At 45.9% G+C, this 20,224-nt stretch overlaps 1 protein-coding gene across 2 annotated transcripts in view; it reads right to left on the reverse strand.

Moving 5' to 3' along the window:
* Nucleotides 1-20,224, reverse strand: part of CACNA2D3 (calcium voltage-gated channel auxiliary subunit alpha2delta 3) — an 875,732-nt gene that overhangs the window by 530,920 nt on the left and 324,588 nt on the right. The gene's annotated exons all lie outside the window — the stretch shown is intronic.

Raw genomic sequence — 20,224 nt, forward strand, 5'->3', positions numbered from 1 at the left:
GCCCATACAAAATTCAGGTCTCATGAAAGTGATTTCATGAAGCGGTGGGGCCACTAACTGGTGCTAGGGTTATGAGGAATCCCCCATCATGAATAGGAACAGGTGCCCTTATAAAAGGCTTGACCAAAAGTGTTTGTCCCCTTTGTCCCCCATCCTACCCCATGTGAGAACACAGCATGGCTCCCCCCCTGGAGGGTGCAGAACCCAGGCCTCATCCTGGAAGCAGACGGCACATGAAGAGCCCATCCATACCTTGATCTGGGACCTCCCAGCCTTCAGAACTGGGAGAAAACAAATTTCTGTTCTTTACAAGTTACTCAGTCTCAGATATTCTGTTTAGTAGCATAAAAGGGCTAACATGTTCTGTTACAGAGTGCCTGTACTACCCACGAAGTGGTGTTGGGTTATTTAGGAGATGACAAGTTATTCATAAATGTCTGTTGCAAACTCCAGGGAAACTACTAAAAATATTTTAAAAAGAAGTATAACTGGGCCAGCGCCGTAGCTCACAAGGTTAATCCTCTGCCTGCGGCGCCGGCATCCCATATGGGCACCGGGTTCTAGTCCCCGTTGCTCCTCTTCCAGTCCAGCTCTCTGCTATGGGCTGGGAAAGCAGTAGAGGATGGCCCAAGTGCTTGGGCCCCTGCACCGACATGGGAGACCTGAAGAAGCTCCTGGCTCCTCGCTTTGGATCAGCGCAGCTCTGGCCGTTGTGGCTATTTGGAGAGAGAACCAATGGAAGGAAGACCTTTCTCTCTGTCTCTTCCTCTCACTGTCTGTAATTCTGCCTATCAAATAAATAAATAAAATCTTTTTTAAAAAAAAGTAAGTATAACTGATATGCTGAGACATATGAAAAAATACGTCACATAAGATGTGTTAAAACTGGAGGAAGGCTGGCACTGTGCTGTAGCTGGTAAAACCACTGCTTGTGGTACTGGCACCTCGTATGGGCACCATTTTGAGTCCCAGCTACTCCACTTCTGATCCAGCTTCCTGCTAATGCACCTGGGAAAGCAGAGGAAGATAGCTTAAGTACTTGGGCCCCTGCACCCACGTGTGAAATCTGGAAGAAGCTTGGTCTAGCCATTACAGATCATCCCGGCTCTGGTCATTGTAGCTATTTAGGGAGAGAACCAACAGATGGAAAATTTCTCTCTCTCTCTCTCTCACTGCCTCTTTTTCTTTCTCTGCAGACTGTCATAATGGATTAAAAAAACAATATTTTGTCCACAAGAAATCTACTTTAAACATAAAAGCACAGACAGTCCACATAAAGACAGAGTAAAGGAATGGAAAAAGATATGCCATACTAACACTATTCAGAAGAAATGAGAAGTAGCTATATTTCAGACACAGTAGACTTCAGAACAAAGAAGATTTTGTAGAGAAAAGAGGAGCCTTATTTATTTATTTAAGAGATTAAGTCTCCAAGGAGATATAACAATCCTTATTGTGAATAAGCCAAAAAATAGAGGGTTAATGTATTCAGATTTTTAAGAAGCTATATTTTTAAAAAGAATAAATGGAATTCACTGTTAAAAGAGGGAATAAAATAACATAAGTATTGGCAGAAATCAATGAAACATAAAACAATAGGAAAAATACAAAGGATCCTTAACTTCATTCTTTTGGAAAATAATTAATAGAATCATAAAACCCTAGCTAGAATGATGAAGAAAAATATTAGGAAATGTACAACATCCGTATCAAATGAAAGAAGAAACATTTCTACAGATCCTACAAATAATGAATGGATAGGAGACATTTCTTCATGCCAATTAATTCAGTAACTCAGGTTAAATGTCAAGTTCCTTGAAAAACAGAAACTAGCAAAACTGACAGAAGAAGAAATAGAAAATATAACCAGTCCTACAAATGCAAAAGAAACTGATTTCACAAATAGTAGTCCTGGTAAAACAAACAACTCTAGGTTCAGATGCTTTAACTGATAAATTCAAAATACAAATCATCTTATATAGACTCTTAGGAAATTAAAGGGCAGAATATCTCCCAACTTTATTAAAGAGAGCCATGTAACTCTAACACCAGAGTCAAACAAGAGCCCTTTTTAAAAAACTACATACAATATCCCTCATGAATCAAGGTACAAAAATGTTAATAAACCATCAAATCAAATCTCAAATCCTCCTGTAATTAAAAACATCATGGGGCCAGCGCTGTGACGCAGTGGGTTAACACCCTGGCCTGAAGCGCCAGCATCCCATATGTGTACCAGTTCTATTCCTGGCTGCTCCACTTCCCATCCAGCTCTCTGCTATGGCCTGGGAAAGCAGTAGAAGATGGCCCAAGCCCTTGGACCCCTGCATCCACATGGGAGACCCGGAAGAAGCTCCTGGCTCCTGGCTTGGGATTGGCCCAGCTCCGGCTCTTGCGGCCAATTGGGGAGTGAACCATCGGATGGAAGACCTCTCTCTCTCTCTGTCTCTCCTCTCTCTGTGTAACTCGGACTTTCAAATAATTCTTTAAAAAAATCATATATCATAACCAAGTATCCTTATCCTAGAAAGTCAAGGTTAGTTTACCATTTGAAAAATAAGCCAAAGTAATTCATTAACAGAACAAAGAAGAAATATGTGATCAAATGGATGCAGAAAAAGCATTTAAAAGAATTCAATTTTGATTCATCATAAGCTAATATTATGTTCATGATGAAACATTGGCTTTTCCCCTAAGAATAAGACAAGGATGTCTGACCACTTGTATTCAAAGCTGTCTAACCACTTGTGCTGTGAAGCTCTAGAAATTACAGTAAGACAAGTAAATAAACAGCTGTATTTAGGGGCCAGTGGTAGTATAGTGGGTAAAGCCGCTGTGTGCATATGGGTACCATATGTCCCGGGTGCTCCACTTCCTATCCAGCTCTCTGCTAAGGACCTGGGAAAAGCAACAGAAGATGACTCATGTATTGGGACCCTGCTACTCACATGGGAGACCCCACTGAAGCTCCTGGCTCCTGGCTTTGGCATGGTCTAGCCCTGGCTGTTATGGCCATGTAGGGACTATAACAGAGGATGGAAGATTTCTCTCTGTCTCTTTGTCTTTCTGTCTCTGTCTCTCTCTCTTGGTGTGTGTGTGTGTAACTCTTACTTTCAAAATAAATAAATAAATCTTTTTAAAAATACTGGAAAGAAAAAACCAGCTATTTGGAACAACATGATTATCCATATGGGACACCCTAAATAACCTGCATAATATACTGAAGTAGGTAAGGGAGTTAGCAAAGTAAAAAAAAAAAATCTATTGTATTTCAATATACCAATGACGAGAAATTGGAAACTGAAATTGAAAATAGAAATACTTCAGTATAATTTTTTAAATAAGTGCAATGCTTCAATACTAAAAACTACAGAAAGCTACAAAGTAGTACAGTGAGAAATTAAAGAAGACTTACATCGATGGAGAGAGAGGTACCTTGCTCCAGAATCCTAAAACTCAGCATTAGCATGTGAACCCTTTCCAAACTGATAGATTCAATGAACTCCCAAGAAGAATGGCAGTGGCCATTTTACAAAAGCTGTCAAGCTGCTTTTAAATTTTATGTGACAATGAAATGGACTCAAATATTCCAAAGCAATATTTAAAAGGAAGACAAGGGTACAAGGACTCACAGTTCCTAATTTTAAATCCAATTCATCAAAACAATGTGGTACTGGTATTACAGTGCACAGAAACACTACGGAACAGAAGAGTCCAGAAATAAAGCCACACATATATTATCAACTGATTTTCAATAAAGGTGCCTAAAAAACTCAAAGATGGAAAGTATTCTCAACAAATTCTGCTGGAACACACTGCTATAGATTTGAAAACAACATCGTCCACCCTTAACTCACATTGTACACGTATTAATTCCAGATGGGGCCGGTGCCGCGGCTCACTAGGCTAATCCTCCACCTTGCGGCGCCGGCACACCGGGTTCTAGTCCCGGTCGGGGCGCCAGATGCTGTCCCGGTTGCCCCTCTTCCAGGCCAGCTCTCTGCTGTGGCCAGGGAGTGCAGTGGAGGATGGCCCAAGTGCTTGGGCCCTGTACCCCATGGGAGACCAGGAGAAGCACCTGGCTCCTGCCATCGGATCAGCGCAGCACGCAGGCCATTGGAGGGTGAACCAACGGCAAAGGAAGACCTTTCTCTCTGTCTCTCTCTCTCACTGTCCACTCTGCCTGTCAAAATAAGATAAAATAAAATAAATTTTAAAATTCCAGATGGGTGACAGGGGCCGGTGCTGGTTCAGCTCCTGGCTGCTCCACTTCTGATCTGGCTCTCTGCTGTGGCCTCCTAGGTCAGTGGAGGATGGCCTGAGTCCTTGGGCCCTTGTACCCACATAGGAGTCCTGGGGGAGGCTCCTGGCATCGGATGGGCCCAGCTCCAGCCATTGTGGCCATTTGGGAAGTAAACCAGCGAACGGAGGACTTTCTCTCTCTGCCTCTGCCTCTCTGTAACTCTGCCTTTCAAACAGATAAACAAATCTTTTAAAAAAAGGGGGGGGGGGACAGACTTAACTATGAAAGCTAAATCTGTAATATCTCTAGGAAAAAAGCAAAGAATACCTAGGTAGCTATTGATTTCTTAGGAAACAGAAACACCCAGAATTTCAAAAATTGTTAACTTTGACTTTATAAAAAGTCCAAATTTTGATCATGAAATTCACTAATAAATAAAAAATAGGAAAGCCATTGTTATGAGAAAAGTATACATAGTATAGACATATGACAAATAAATTGTACCCAGAGTTTGTAATGTACTCCTATAAATCAACTCAACCACTAAAAACAAAATGAGCAAAAGATCTGAAGAGATACCTTGCAAAGAAAGATACATGAATGACAAATCTGCAGACTACAATGTGCCAAACATCATTAGTCACCAGGAAATTCACAAGAAAATCACAACAGATGTCATTTTACACTTATTGGAATAGCTAAAATTTCAAATTCTGATGTTATCAAATATTGTGAAGGATATGGTGTAATTAAAAATCTCATATATTGCTAGTGAAAATACAGTATGAAATGGTAGATACTCTGGAATAATATTTTACAGCTTCTTATGAAGTTGAGAATACAAGTGGGTACCTCAATAAGTTCTTGGAAATATGGAATTAAGATAAATGTATTTTGCTCCAAAAAATTTTAAATCCACACAATTTTTTTCATAATGTACACGTTCTTGGAATTTTCTGAAAATCTGTTAAATGCATAGATTTCAAAACATTTTTTGCCTCAAAATAGACTTACCTTTTGATAATTCTATTTTTCCATGAACCTTCTGAAGTACCCTGGTGTCTATGCTATGATCTAGCAAATCTAGTGCTAGGTATTTATCCAAGGGAAATAAAAACCTATGCCCATAAGAAATTTGAGTGACTATTCATGAAAGCACCATTCACAATAGCCAAAAACTAGATGTAAATGTCCATTAACAGGAAAAGGATAAAATAATCCATGCTATATTCATATAAGGGATTACTACTCAGGAGCAAATTTCTGATACACTCAAAACATGAATGAAGTTCACAAACATTATGAGTGAAAGAAGCCAGAGACAAAAGTCTACATGCAGGACTGCACTGATATGAGGATCCAGAACAGGCAAAACAACTGTTCAATAGTGACGGCAACCAGGGCAGGTTTCTGGGAGGAAGCATGGGAGTGGGCTGGGAAGGTTCACAAGAGAGCTGCCTAGGGGGCTGGACACGCTCCACACCTTGATGGGTGTGGGGTACTCAGGTATACCCACTTGTCAGCACTCAAAGAATCTTGGGCTAAAGAACTGTATACCTTCCTACATAGAAATTTATGTTTCAATAAAAAAAATTCAAGTCACGAAAGACATTTCCATTCTTTTTGTGTTATTATTGCAAGAACTTCACAGAAACAGAAGTCAACATACTCCATCTTTATTTTTTAAATATTTATTTACTGCAAAGTCAGAGTTAGAGGGAAGGAGAGACAGAGGCAGATAGAGAGTAGGGAGAAGAAAGAGAGAGATCTATCTTCCATCTGCTCACTCCCCAAATGGTCGCAATGGCTGGGACTGGGCCAAGCTGAAGCCAGGAGCCAGGAGTTTCTTCTAGGTCTCTCGTGTGAGTGCAGGGGCCCAAGTACTTGGGCCTTCTTCTGTTGCATTCCCAGGCACATTAGCAGGGAGATGGATCAGAAGTGGAGCAGCCGGGACTCAAACTGGCATCCAGATGGGATGCCGGCACTGCAGGTTTAACCTTCTATGCCACAGTGCTGGCCCCATTCATCTCTATCTTTAAAAGTGTGATCTGTTGTGATCTGGCCCCCAGAAGCCAAAGAAGCCATACCTTTCCAACCTAGGGAGCATCTGACCAGGCAGACATGGCTTGAGCAGCCTGTCGACCACACAGTGCCATGGGGATGGCCCTGACTTATTCAGTAATCTGTATTTTACGCAGCTCCTCCACAGTGCATCCGCCCCTTGCAGCTGATTCAGCAAAATCTTCCTCTTCCCTAGGCCCAAGCACTTCAGAGATTATCAACACTTTCCAACACTCAAGCTTTCGCCTCCATTGCTTCCTATCACCAGAAGGAAAATGAACAAAACAAAGCCTTGGCCTGCCCAGGGAAAGACGATGCAAACAAGGGTTCTCGCACAGGCGCTCCAGAGGCAGCTTCTAAACTGCCATTTTGTTAAATAACCCCCACAGCCCACAATGCGAATGAAGTCAGGATGAAAACGCAAGCAAGATTGTGCTCGGCGGCACTCAGCGCTTACCACAGATGACTGTGCGTTCTGCTCCTCCTCCTCAAATCCATGTGTCTGTCTGTATTGATCGTGAAAAAGCTGATTCAGTACAAACAAGAAGAACCAGCTTGCAGGCCTGGCGCGCGCTGCTGTGATGATGAGGCTCGGTGGCTTTGTGTGTACGATCGATCCAGGAACAGATGCGTATGGGACAAGGCCCCTCTGTTTCAGAATCCTTGGCTCGCAGAGGGTGAGAGTAAATGAATTCTGTTGTAGTGTGTCTGTTAACCCACTACGAGTAACAGTGATACGACGATCACTAATCCAGGGCAGAAAGCTTGGCATATGACATAAAAAGGGCCAAGCGGTGAGTGCACTGTTCACAGAACCTGGCCCAGCTGCAGGCTCAGATTGTGGTGGTCCAATGAATAAGTTCTAGAAGCTGTTCTGTAGACCCTGGGTTGGCAAACTGTCTATGCTGAGGGCCAGACAGTAAATATTTTAGGCTATAGCATGGGTTCTCAAGTCTTTGTTTTCATCACTCTGCTATCATAGCTTGAAAACAGCCAGAGGCAACTCACAAACCAATGAGTATGGCTAAATTGCAGCACAACTCTATTTACCAGAAATTCACAAAAAGAAAAAAAAAATCTGGCCAACCCCCACAGGAGGTGCTATGGGATATTCAAGAGACAGAAATGTTTATAGGACCAGCATCGTGGCATAGTGGGTTAAGCCACAGCATGCAATGCTGGCTTCCCATACGGGCACTAGTTCGTGTCCTGGCTGCTCCACTTCCAATCCAGCTCCCTGCTAATGCACCTGGGAAAGCAACAGAGGATGGTCCAAGTGCTTGGGCCCCTTTACCCATGTGAGAGACTCAGAAAAAGCTCCTGTCTCATGCCTTTTCCCTTTCTGTTTCAGCCACTTGGGGAATGAACCAGTGGATGAAAGGTCCCTCTCTCTTATTCTTTCAAATAAATAAGTCTTTTTTTTTTTTTAAGAGAAATAAACGTTTAAATAATCATCTGGCAGGAAGGGATCTTTAGCAGAGATGCCCCGGGACTGGGCCTTGGAAACTGAAGGATTAGGATTTTCCAGGAACAGGAAAGAGAATGATGCAAAGGCATGGGAGGGAAACAGGAAGCAGCTGTGATTGGCTGAATGGGAGGGTGGTGAGGGGCACAGAGAGAGGAAAGCAGGTGGTGGCCAGAGTGAGGGGAAACGTGCTGAGACTGGAATAAGGCACTGGGATGTGACTTTCTGGATCAGTGGTGCCAAACATTTTGCATCAGCATTTTTTCTCATTAGGTTTTTTTTTTTAAAGATTTATTTATTTATTTTAAAGAGTCACACAGAGAGAAGAGAGACAGAGAGAGAGAGGTCTTCCATCCAATGGTTCACTCCCCAATTGGCCACAATGGCAGGAGCTGTGCCAATCTCAAACCAGGTCTCCCACATGGGTCAGGGTCCCAAGCACATAGGCCATCTTTTACTGCTTTCCCAGGCCATAGCAGAGAGCTGGATTGAAAGTGGGGCAGGAGCCGGCACCGCGGCTCACTAGGCTAATCCTCCGCCTTGTGGCGCTGGCACACCGGGTTCTAGTCCCGGTCGGGGTGCTGGATTCTGTCCCGGTTGCCCCTCTTCCAGGCCAGCTCTCTGCTGTGGCCCGGAAAGGCAGTGGAGGATGGCCCAAGTACTTGGGCCCTGCACCCCATGGGAGACCAGGAGAAGTACCTGGCTCCTGCCATCGGATCAGCGCGGTGCGCCGGCCGCAGCGGCCATTGGAGAGTGAACCAACGGCAAAGAAAGACCTTCTCTCTGTCTCTCTCTCTCACTGTCCACTCTGCCTGTCAAAAAAAAAAGAAAGAAAGAAAGAAAAAGAAAAAAAGAAAAAAGAAAGTGGGGCAGCTGCATCTCAAACGGGCACCCATATGGGATGCCGGCGCCCCAGGCCAGGGCGTTAACTTGCTTCGCCAAAGCGCCAGCTCCTCTCACTAAATTTTGAACAGGATCTTCTACATGCATAATTATCAATAACATGTGTGTGCCACTTACCAACAATTATAAAAACCTGCACATAATAAAAACCAACTACAAAATGCTATTAAAAGTAAATAGAAAATTTTAAAATAACATTTATTTATTTCAAAGGCAGAATTACAGAGAGGGAGACAGGGATAGAGAGGGAAATCTTCCATTGCTGGTTCACTCCCCAAATGGCCACAATGATCAGGGCTGGGTCAGGCCACAGCCAGGAGCAGCGAATTCCATCAGGGTCTCCATCATGGGTACAGAGACCCAAGGACTTAGGTCATCTTCTGCTGCTTTCCTAAGTGCATTAGCAGGGAGCTGGATTGGAAGTGGAGCAGCCAGGACTCAAACCTGCACCCAGTGGGCTTAGCCCAATGCACTACAATGCTGGCCCCAAAAGGAAGTAGAAATTCCAGTGAGGTATTCTCTTTGAGCACTCCACTGGCTCGCGATGCGCAGCCCTGGGTCCAAGCCTTCACAGCACTGATCTGCGGAAGAACATCATTCTACAGAATACTCAGCAGGGAACGTTTTCCAGATGAACAAGGATTAGGAAGTACAGGGAGAGCTAGGTTTACAGAAAGGCAAGGGACTCACTGCAGGATTCTTGAGCCCTGAACTCATTCTGAGAATGAATGCTGCACACTTTGATATTGGGGTATGGAGATATGGTGAATTGAGTTCCTTGGTGTTAGCTGACCATGACCATGCCTCTGTCCACCCGAGCTAAGATGGTGGTCATGTTACACGTTCTTACATGGCTGTTTCATCAACACACAACTTCCCCCTCGAGACCAGTTCCACAATGGCAGGAAGTATGCGAGTCGGCTCACTATCGTACCCCGGGGTCTGGTGCCACCTGCTAAGCACTTACCGGGAGACCCAGTCACTGAATGCTAAACTCAGAATCCACTGGATCAACAGGACTCCCACAGGACCTGCAGCCCACAGACCTGTCCTCGCAGCCCTCTCCACCAGAGAAAGGTGTTTGGCAGCGACTCTTACGGACTACAGAGAGGGGACATGTAGGAGGCCTGGGAAATGTTGTTGCAAGGCCTCTCACGAATTGGGACAGGGGGCTGGGTGTAGAGTAGTGGGGCAAAGGTAGCTCCTGAAGCATCCAGACAATGCCAGTCTGTGCTGCTCCCCTAAGCTGATGAGAATAAGAACCTTGTGATTCCTTAACAACCCTGTAGCTTCCCCAGGGCCTGCCTCGGCCTCCCGCTGGCTGCACAGTTCTCCCTCAGTGCCACTCTCACACCAGTTCTGACAGGGGTGCCAGCAGAGAAAATAATGCATTGCTCCAGCTCTCTGCCAACTGTAAGAATCCCACAACCCAGGTCTTCTCACTGGCCCAGCTAGGCTCCCGTCAGCATGAGGCAAACTGCAGGCTCAACAGGAAGTATCAACAGCTAGCAAAAATCCTCAGTGTGTGTGCCCTTCAGGATATGTTCATGGTGACTGTCCCCCCAGGGGGTGGACATGGTGGGGCCGGAGCTGTGGCATAAAAGGTTAAGCCTTGGCCTGCGGTGCCAGCATCTCATATGGGCACCTGTTCGAGTCCTGATTTCTCCTCTTCCATTCTGGCTCCCTGCTATGTCCTGGGAAGGCAGCAGAAGATGGCCCAAGTGCTTGGGCCCCTGCACCCATGTGGGAGACCCAGAAGAATCTCCTGGCTTTGGATCAGCCCAGCTCTGGCTGTTGTGGTCATTTGCAGAGTGAACCAGCAGATGGAAGATTGCTCTCTTCCCTCTCTCTCTCTCTAACTCTGCCTTTCCAAATAAATAAATACATCTTTTTTTATTTATTATTTTTTTTTTGCCAGGCAGAGTTAGACAGTGAGAGAGAGAGAGAGTTATAGACAGTGAGAGACAGACAGAGAGAAAGGTCTTCCTTCTGTTGGTTCACTCCCCTAATGGCCACTACGGCTGGCTCTGCGACAATCCAAAGCCAGAAGCCAGGTACTTCCTCCTGGTCTCCCATGCAGGTGCAGGGACCCAAGCACTTGGGCCATCCTCCACTGCCCTCCTGGGCCACAGCTGGACTGGAAGAGGAGCAACCAGCACTAGTACCCGGCGCCCCAACCAGGACTAGAACCCGGGGTGCTTGCACTGCAGGCGGAGGATTAGCCAAGTGAGCTGTGGTGCAGGCTAAATAAACAAATACATCTTTTAAAAAAAAGGTGGACATGGAAGTGTGTATCACGAAAAAAAATAATGCTTGGATTTCAAAAACTTTTACACGATAAGCTTATCATTTAAGTCCACTTTTCCACAAACTTTTTTGATGTCCCCTGTTTGTATGGAGAATGCTTTTGAGGCAATATTTCAACCAGAGGAAGGGTGCTGTCTCCTTAGTGGTGACCTGGTCTCTTCTGCACCACCCACATTTTCAAAAACTTATCATTCTCCAGTTCAGAGGTCTGCAAAATGTTTCTGTAAAGAACCAGATTTCCCAGATAGCAATGATTTTAGGTTTCGCAAGCCAGTCTCTGATACAGCATTCAGTTTTCATGCTTCCATGAAAGCAGCCAAAGGCAATACATAAACAAATGAGCATGGCTGTGTTCCAATAAAACTTTATCTACAAAAACAGGTGGCCAGCAGGAGAGGGCTTACAAGCCCTGATTTTTTCCTGAATCCTGCCCTCTTTTTTTGTTTGTTTATGTTTGTTTTCACTCTTTCTATGTGAGAGGCACCTAATCTCATAAATCAGGATACCCAAGGCAGTGCTTCTCAACTCTAGCCAAACCTCAAAACAATTAAATCCAAATCCCCGGGCAGACCCAAGCATTGGATTCTTTCAGTCTCCCCAAGGGATCCCAACATGCAACCATGCTGAGAGACACAGCACTTCCGAGCGTGGTTACGGCTTCCCTTTCCTGCCGGGCAAGCTGTGCAACAGAAACACCAGGCACCACTGCACAGGGCTTGCTTCATGGGTGGGAAGCATCTGCTCCTCATGTTTTAGCCTGGAAATGAAATGCTGCCTTGAAAAGCTCTCTCATTGTTTCCAATGTGTGCCTACTGTGGACCCAACGGACTGAACTGAACTGCCTATGAGGTGGGCTGGCACTTCTCTGCACACCTACTTGCCACTGAACCTGAGGACAAGGTCACTCGAGAAATCCTGTTAGGTGGTTGGATTCACAACACACAGTCAGCAGTGAATCCAGTGCCCACTCAGGAAAGTGGCCATGCTGGCCGAGAAACAGAAAGGATGGATAGACTAGGTATCTCTCTCTCTCTCTCTATCCATCATTTGGTCTACTGGCTGATCAATAGATCAATTGATAGATACAATAAAACAAAGACAGAAAGAAAATAGGAGATAATAGGATATATATATATGATAATATATTTATATATTCCTTATATGCACCTCAGTCTCCTTATCTATATAGTTGTAAGCTCGTTCACAGCTGTATGATGAACCCGTCACAGCTTCCAGCACAGGCAAGAACTCCATGTGGGGCACGTTTGGTGATGGACTATGGCTCATCTCCAAGGCTCCGGGCTCTCCCTCTCTCCCTCTCTCCCAAAGCCTTTCTCCATCTCATTAACTCCACCTCCTCTGAACTCCTCCCCCCACTTAGGAAATGGTCTGCTTTTTCTTCCCTCTCCTTCTGGTACTCACTATTGGAAATCCTTAGAAGGTATGTTTTAAATGGTGACTGCCCAGGGACTACTCCCTGGGCAATGGGCACCCTTGGATTCCTGGAACCTCTGTCCAGCCCAGACACACCAGGACCTTTCTCATCTCCACGTCTGTGGCACCCAGCATGGTACCTGGATTCCTCAGTAAAGGCAGTAGTGCAAATGAATGGGCACAGTTCTCCTGGTCAGTGCTACTTAGGGAGACACTTTGCTTAACTATCAGCTGCAAAGAGCCTTCCCACCTCCTCCTACAGTACACCAAGCTGGAATTTGGGTGGTCTCCTGGTTCCCAACCAGCACCTCCTTCCGCCTCGGCTTCACTCTGTGATCCCCTTATGAACCAAGAAACCAGCCTGGTCTGGCCATGACAGCAAGGGATGAAACCACACTGGCTTCCTAAGGGCACCTGAACATCTCTCTGTCCTGTGAATGGGAGTGGTGGCACCTGCCTCTTTGGATCTTTGTGAGGACCACATAGGACAAATAAAAGCCGTGGGCACAGTTACTGCAGCAGGTTCTTCATGTATTTTTATTTTCTCCTCTTCCCCTTAGTTTCCACCTTCCTTGCTCTGAGACAAAGGCCAGCTTTTTGCAAGTTAGATTAAAAAATAAAATTAATAAGAACATCAGTTTCCAATGAGCCAAGCAAATGGCCCACTCCCAGTGCTCATGCACCCTGTGGGGAGGTGATGGATCTTGGTCCTCAGCTCTGCCCCTTCCAAAGGTCCCACACCATCTGGTTAGAGCGCAATAATCGCATTTTCTCTTCTTATTGAAACTCGATTTTTAAATGATCTGTTCCAGAATATTTCTAGGTATGAACATTAGCTCATTTGTAACTCTCCAAGTGCCACAGTTCCTTTAAAAACAAACAAAAAAGAATGAACATCTTTCCCCAGCAGGTGGACTCGTGAGGCTCTGAGAAGAAGGGAGCTTGAGTATTAAAGGTCTACTTAGAAAGTCACTTAGGTGGCCGCCTTTGGCAGGCCTTGCTGGCCCATTGGCAGTTGATTGTAGCAGGCCTGGAGAGAAGTGTTTAACTCCAGCATGCTGGGTTCAAATCCCAGCTGTGCTACTTAGTCTCAACCTCTCTGCGACCTAATCAATAAAATGTCTTCACAGACACCCACATTATAGTGGAGTTGTCTTCAGGAATAGACAGAAAAGGGGCAAAAACAGTCAATTCCTGACACTTTGTCTAACTGCATAAAATTGCCTTTTTTCTGGGTCAAAAAGGGGTTGTACATCAGCGATTTCATATGGTCCTACCTACCAGGATATCAACAAAGGGTAGTGGACACCGTTGTGGTGGTGCTGATGGGCAGGCAGGAGGCAGAAGGAAATGTCTGGAAAGGCAGAGGGAGGACAGCATCATTGCCCACATGTGGTCTCTCAACACTCACCCACTGTGGGCCTCCCCAGTATGTATTCCTTACAGCAGAGTGAGTTCTCAGAAGCCTTGAGCTGCATGGACCATCCTCATGCATGCAACCATTCAGGGACTTCCTACTGCTCTTATGACCCAAGACTCTGACCATGGCAGATGAGGCCCTATGCCCTGGCCAGCAACACGTGGCACCACCTCTCCTCCATCCCCTCCGTGCAGCTTCCCTTTTCCCTATTGCTCTTTGATCCTCCATCCCCACAGACTTTACCATGCTGTCCCCCTACCTGGAACACTTGGTCCAGCCTCCACTTACAACACCCCTGTTTCTCCTCCATCCCACTCAATGATTACATCCTCAGCAAAGTCACCTCTGACCTCCCTGACTGGGGGTCCCTCACAAGCCTGCCATGGACAAGAGTCACCCACTTGTCCATGGGATAATATGTTTGATGGGAACAGCACTCTACAGCATGAGAGAAACATGTCTTCAGGTACTATGGCTGTTTCTGCTTGTGCCACTGTCATCTCTGTGCCCAACACAACACGTGGTGCAGAAGAGGCACTAAGTAAAAATTATTGAATGGACTGACAGGAGGAGAAGAATAAATGTCCCACTGTAGTCAGTCTCCTACAGTGATTCTCAGGCCATGCCAGCTCAGAGAGCTAAAGAGCAGGCAACAGAAAGCCAATGTCTGGCCTAGAGAGACAGAAAGGACTATTGCAGAGAGCTCAAAGGCCTGGACTGCATGAGGCTTGTCTGGTTGCTGTTCATTCTGTTGCCATCATAGGGGACTTCATAACACAGCCAGAAACCCTGGGGGGGGGGGACTCCATAAATGCCCAAAAAGTCCTCACAAGTAGATTATCAGACTAATGGACTCCCCAGCCTAGCTGGGTCTTCAATCTGTTCTCGCATTCATCCAATGGTTTCTGAATGCCTTCTATGTTCTGCTTGCCCCCTTGCCCTCAGCAGCCAGAAGGAGCCTTGAAAAATTGACAAAGCTCTCGCTACCTTGTTTAAGCAATGGTTTCCCCTTGGTTTGCAACCAAAGCCAAGGTCAAACTTGATCTAGGCCTTTCCTGCCCCTCCAACTCAATCAGCTCCACTGGCTATCTTTGAAAATGAGGTAAAGCTCATTTGCATCTTGGGAGTCTTGCATTTACTGTTTGTCCCATGAGGAATGGTACTCCCCTAAGTCCTTTGCATGGGGGGATTCAGGCCTTTGCATAAATGTCAGCCTCACAGCAAGGCCTTTGCACAATGCCTCCTAGTGTCTGAGTATCCTTCTAGCCATCGCCAAGCCCTGCAGCATCCAACGGAACTTGGTGCAATGATGAACATTTGCTGTATCTGCACTGTGCGACACAGGAGCCATTGGCGCATGTGGTTATGAAATATGCAAGATGACACTGGTGCAACTGAAGAACTGATTTTAATTTTATTTCACTTTAATTTAAGTTTAAACAGCCACACAACTTATGGTATAATATACCATAACAGACACTAGGTCTACCACTCTTATTTGATTTTCTTTATTGCTCTCACCTTTGTTTTATTAGTTCATAAGTTCCCTGCCCTTCTCTCCTATTAGAAAAATGGGTTCCAAATAAAGGGAGAGACTTTTTCTGCCTTGTTCATATGTGGGAACCCCGTGGGAGGCACTTAAATGGGGTCTCAATAAGTAGGCTTGTATTAAAAACTGTGTTGACATAGCTATCCTCATAACAGCCATCCAATGGCAGAGGTTTCCACATCAGGACTCGTGTCCCAAGTCCCTGTGGGCTGTGCCACAGCTGTTAGTTTGCAAAGAACTGCATTTTCTCATCAGAGTAGATTCATGGTTATCTGAATAAGTTCATCCCCAATCACCTGCATCCAGATTTGTTTTCTTGAGGAGAGAGAAAGGGCTGAGGAACACCTGAGGATAAAAACTGTACATGGGAAAGTGTGTCACCACAGAAGCATCATCTGCCATTTTTTTGAAATGTTTATTTACTTATTTGAGAGGTAAACAGACAGAGCTATGTGTGCCAAGTCCCTCCTGAAATGCCTGTGACAGCTGGGACGGAACCGAGGCCAAAATCAGGAGCCAAGAAAACCATTCAGGTCTCTTGTAAGTGGCAGGAGCCCAGATTCTTGAATCACCACTGCTGCCTCCCAGTGTCTGCAAAAGCAGGAAGCTGGAGCCAGGAATTACAGGGGGCACTGAATTCACACTCCGTATCAGATGTGGACATCTGATGCAAGGCCAGGCACTTGCCCCACCTAAAGACAGGGTGGTGGATAAGGCTGCTTGGGGCTGCTCAGCATCTCTTCTCCCTGTGACAGTAACAGAACCCCAATTCTCCATTACAGGAGGGACTTTGACCCAGAGCATGTGACTCAGTCTGGCCAATGAGAACCCTTTTTCAGGGAATAGAGGTTCCCACACTATTTTTCCAGAGTCACAAGAGGTAGTGTTACTGCTTCGGGCTGCAATGGCTGCCTTGTCCCGCACACAGACATCACTGTTCTGAGAACAAAGCCAAGAGGAAACAAGAGGAGCCGAGTGCTGGCAAGAAAGAGTGCAGTTTGATCAAATGATTCTGGCCAAGTGCTGAAAGGCAGAGCCACACCCTAAGATGCCCAGGAAGGGAGTCAACACGTTTCCCTTCTGTTTCTACTCGGATCAGAGGTTGCTGTAATCCTGAAACAGTGATCAGACACCCTGCAGCTGGCTCCTATGCCATCCAGCTGGCCTCCCTAAGCCTGTGGAAGAAGGATAGCATCTACTTGTGTTAGGTAAGAGGCTCTTCCAGAAATGCTGGGATAGATCCCAAGAGAGGGAGGTGCTGGATGGGGTTGGAAGAACTGCATGTAGTCAGGCCATGGGAAGGACACGGAACCACAGTTAAAGGGCCACAGGGCTCATGGGCCAACTTCTCTCACATCTCCTTTCTGCTTCTCTCTGGGTACCTGCGCCAGCCTCCCCCCACATCCTGGCTTTCTGGCCACATTGGTCCACAGAGCAAATGACAGCTTCTACATGTTTACACCTTTCTGTTCTGAGACCGGCCTAGGAGGAACTAAAATTTTTAATGGGATTCCCAAATCCCAGGAGAAGGTGGGGGTCAGGGTGGAAGAGGAAAGAAGCAGGCAGGGATGGAATGCAACTGTACCAGCATGGTTCTTTAAGAAATGAAGGGCCTCTTGGGAGAGACTCCAGGAGGTGTCAGCTACAGTCCTCTGTAAAAGTTTTGCACAGGGCTTTCTGAGCTAACATGCCATGTGTGAAATCAGCATGACTCACATTCAAGAACCATAAGTTCTGGGTCTAAATCAGAAAATCGGGTTACAAGGCTGACCATCCCATAATGAGCCCCCTTAGCATCCAATAGCTAGACCTCTCTGGTCCAAGTGAAACGTTAACCATGAATTTGAACCCATAGCTGAGTGGCCAAATGAAAAAGACCTGGACTTGACGGGACACCTGGGAGTAGAGGGTCATGCCCTATGCCCTGACGAGAAGGTAAACTGGTGCAGCGTATTAGTGGTAGTAATTGTTTTTAAAATTACCTACCTAAGTTGCTCTTCAAAGGAACTCTCACAATTCCCAGTAGACTAAAAAAGGTTTCCCTGCAAAACCCAATTTAAATAAGAAATAAATCAACCCCTAGTTTCCACATCGTAATAACTTTGCCGTTCCCACTTAGAAGAGTTAAGAAGCAATTAAAAGATAGACATGGAATATGTGGCCTCATTATCATGATTATTATTGCAATTTACAATGTTCTAGCACTTAATGTTTGCAGGGGTCCAGCTGCTCTGGTGATTTACCCCTGCATTTCTCACAGGATGTTAATTAGGGAAAGAGACAACCAAGGCCGCGGCATACACACCACAAAAGGCCATGACATCCATCTCTGGTTACCAAGGGAACAAATTATACTAATGTCTACCTAGTAGCTTAACCACATACTTGGCGCTCTGATTAAAAGCAAGTAATAACTAGTAGTGTTACCACTGGCATGCCTGGGGCACAGTGCTAGATTTCCAATAGGGTACACTGGACAGAGTTCGGGCAGGGGGAGGAAGAATGGAACAGGCAAAAATATAAGCTTTTCAAGACATATTTTGAATAATCTAGAAAAATACCATTTCATTTTCAACACACAGTAATTTCAGTGCCATTTCAAAAAAAAAAAAAAAAAGTCACTGATAAAGTTACCTTGTAGGGAATACACCAAGGTACTATAATGCTTCATGCTTATGGCTTCCAAGGTCCCACTGAAACCTGCAACCTATCTCCTCCCTCGAGGAAACCACAGCTCAGCGGGATTAAGTGACTGTCGGGACCTCCTGCAGCCCAGACGTGACAGAATCCATGCTGGACACCTGTCGTGAACAACTCCAGCGCTGCTGCATCTGGGCTGCTCTGGACTGCTTTCCAGAGCTGCAACTCAACAACACGGTGAAGAGAAGCAGTCATCTATTACACTGTGCCTACATCATACCTCGGCTTATATTTCCGGGGTGCTCTGAGTATGTTTGAGTGCCTTGACCTGAATCATAAGGAATGAGATGCCATGAGTCAAGGAAACAAAAACAAGAAACTGCTGTATGTTGACAATCCTTATGGATGTTGCAACAACTGCTCAGAAATGGGGCAGAAGAGTGAGAGACTGATGTATTTCTCTCTCAGCCTTCCCTATTTATTTTTGAGGTTATTGTTTTAAATTCCATGGACAATAAATACATGGGATAAAAAATTAAACATCAAAATAAAAAATAATACAAGAAGGTGAATCCATTTAGGGCCTTGACACCTCATTTGAGATAACGCTCTGGAGAAAATGGATACACCGTGGTGTGCTGACAATACAGATCGAGGACCGGCTCTGTGGCAACAGAAAATGACTTCAATTTTGTCATGTCAACAGCGGTTAACCTCCTGTGTAACCTTAACGAGGGCTGTTCCCACCATGCACCCCGTGGAGGCTCAGAAACACTTCCACTGAATAAACTGCAAGACACTGTTTGCTTTAGAAGCCTTTCAGATCAGAAAATGGAATTTTTCAGGTTCCAGGTGTCAGAACCTTAAGGGGGAAAAAAAAACTTAAACACTGCGGGGCACTGAGACTGAAACCAGCCAACAAGCTCTGGTAGCTATGTCGATGGTGCAAATGTACACAAAGACTTTTTTTTTTTTTTTTTACAGGCAGAGTGGACAGTGAGAGAGAGAGAGAGAGAAAGGTCTTCCTTTACCATTGGTTCACCCTCCAATGGCCGCTGCGGCTGGCGCGCTGCAGCCGGCACGTCACGCTGATCTGAAGCCAGGAGCCAGGTGCTTCTCCTGGTCTCCCATGCAGATGCAGGACCCAAGGACTCGGGCCATCCTCCACTGCACTCCTGGGCCATAGCAGAGGGCTGGCCTGGAAGAGGGGCAACCGGGACAGAATCCGGCGCCCCGACCGGGACTAGAACCCAGTGTGCCGGTGCTGCAAGGCAGAGGATTAGCCTATGGAGCCGCGGCACCGGCCAGAAAGACGTCTTTACAGGTTAATATTCTGCCAGGTATTTACAATCTGTCCTCTATCAATTTAAAATAGCAATAGCTGGGGCCAACACTGTGGTGCAGCAGGGTAAGCCACTGTCTGCAGTGCCAGCGTCCCATACGGGCACCGGTTCGAGTCCAGCTGCTCAATTCCGATCCAGCTCCCTGCTAATGCTCCTGGGAAAGCAGCAGAGCTTGGCCCTGCTCCCTCATGAGAAACCTGGAAGAAGCTCCTGGCTCCCGGCTTCAGACTGGCCCAGCTCCAGCCATTGTGGCCATTTGGGGAGTGAACCAGCTATGGAAGATCTTTCTTTCTGTGTCTGTTCATCTCTCTCTCCCTCTCTCTTTTTCAAATAAATACATACATCTTTTTTTAAAAATAGCAATAGCATGCTCTGAGTGCCAAGCTATTTAAAAGGACCCAGCATGTGTTCATTCTTTCTCTCAGTAGCCTGTGCTAGGCACCTGTGCTGTATTGGGGTGGTGGGAACAGCAGCACTCACCAAGTACCCCACGCACTCTCCTACATTTCAGAGCATCCCTCGCAGTTGGCATGGGTCCCGTTCAGCCAATGGGTAGTGAGACGTGATCTGTGCCACTGGGGAGGTGGGCTATGAGTCCCTCACAGGTCTCTTCCCCCTTGTAGCAATTCAAGAAGCTCCATTTTCCAAATGACAAGGCTAGGATGGACGGTGCCTGGGTCCCAGAGTTACCCACTGGGAGGGAACTGCCCTGGAGAGCTCTTGGACTCTCAGGGGCACATACATGAACAAGAAGCAAGCTTCTGTGTGCTGATTCCTCTGAGGTTTGCTATCAGAACTCTACTGACTTACGCAGTCCAGCTCCAGGATGGCCAAGTGAAAAGGCAACAAGTAGTTTAAA

Source organism: Oryctolagus cuniculus, chromosome 10, assembly GCF_051225735.1.
Source record: "Oryctolagus cuniculus isolate XC-2025 breed Fujian yellow rabbit chromosome 10, ASM5122573v1, whole genome shotgun sequence".
NCBI lineage: Eukaryota > Metazoa > Chordata > Mammalia > Lagomorpha > Leporidae > Oryctolagus > Oryctolagus cuniculus.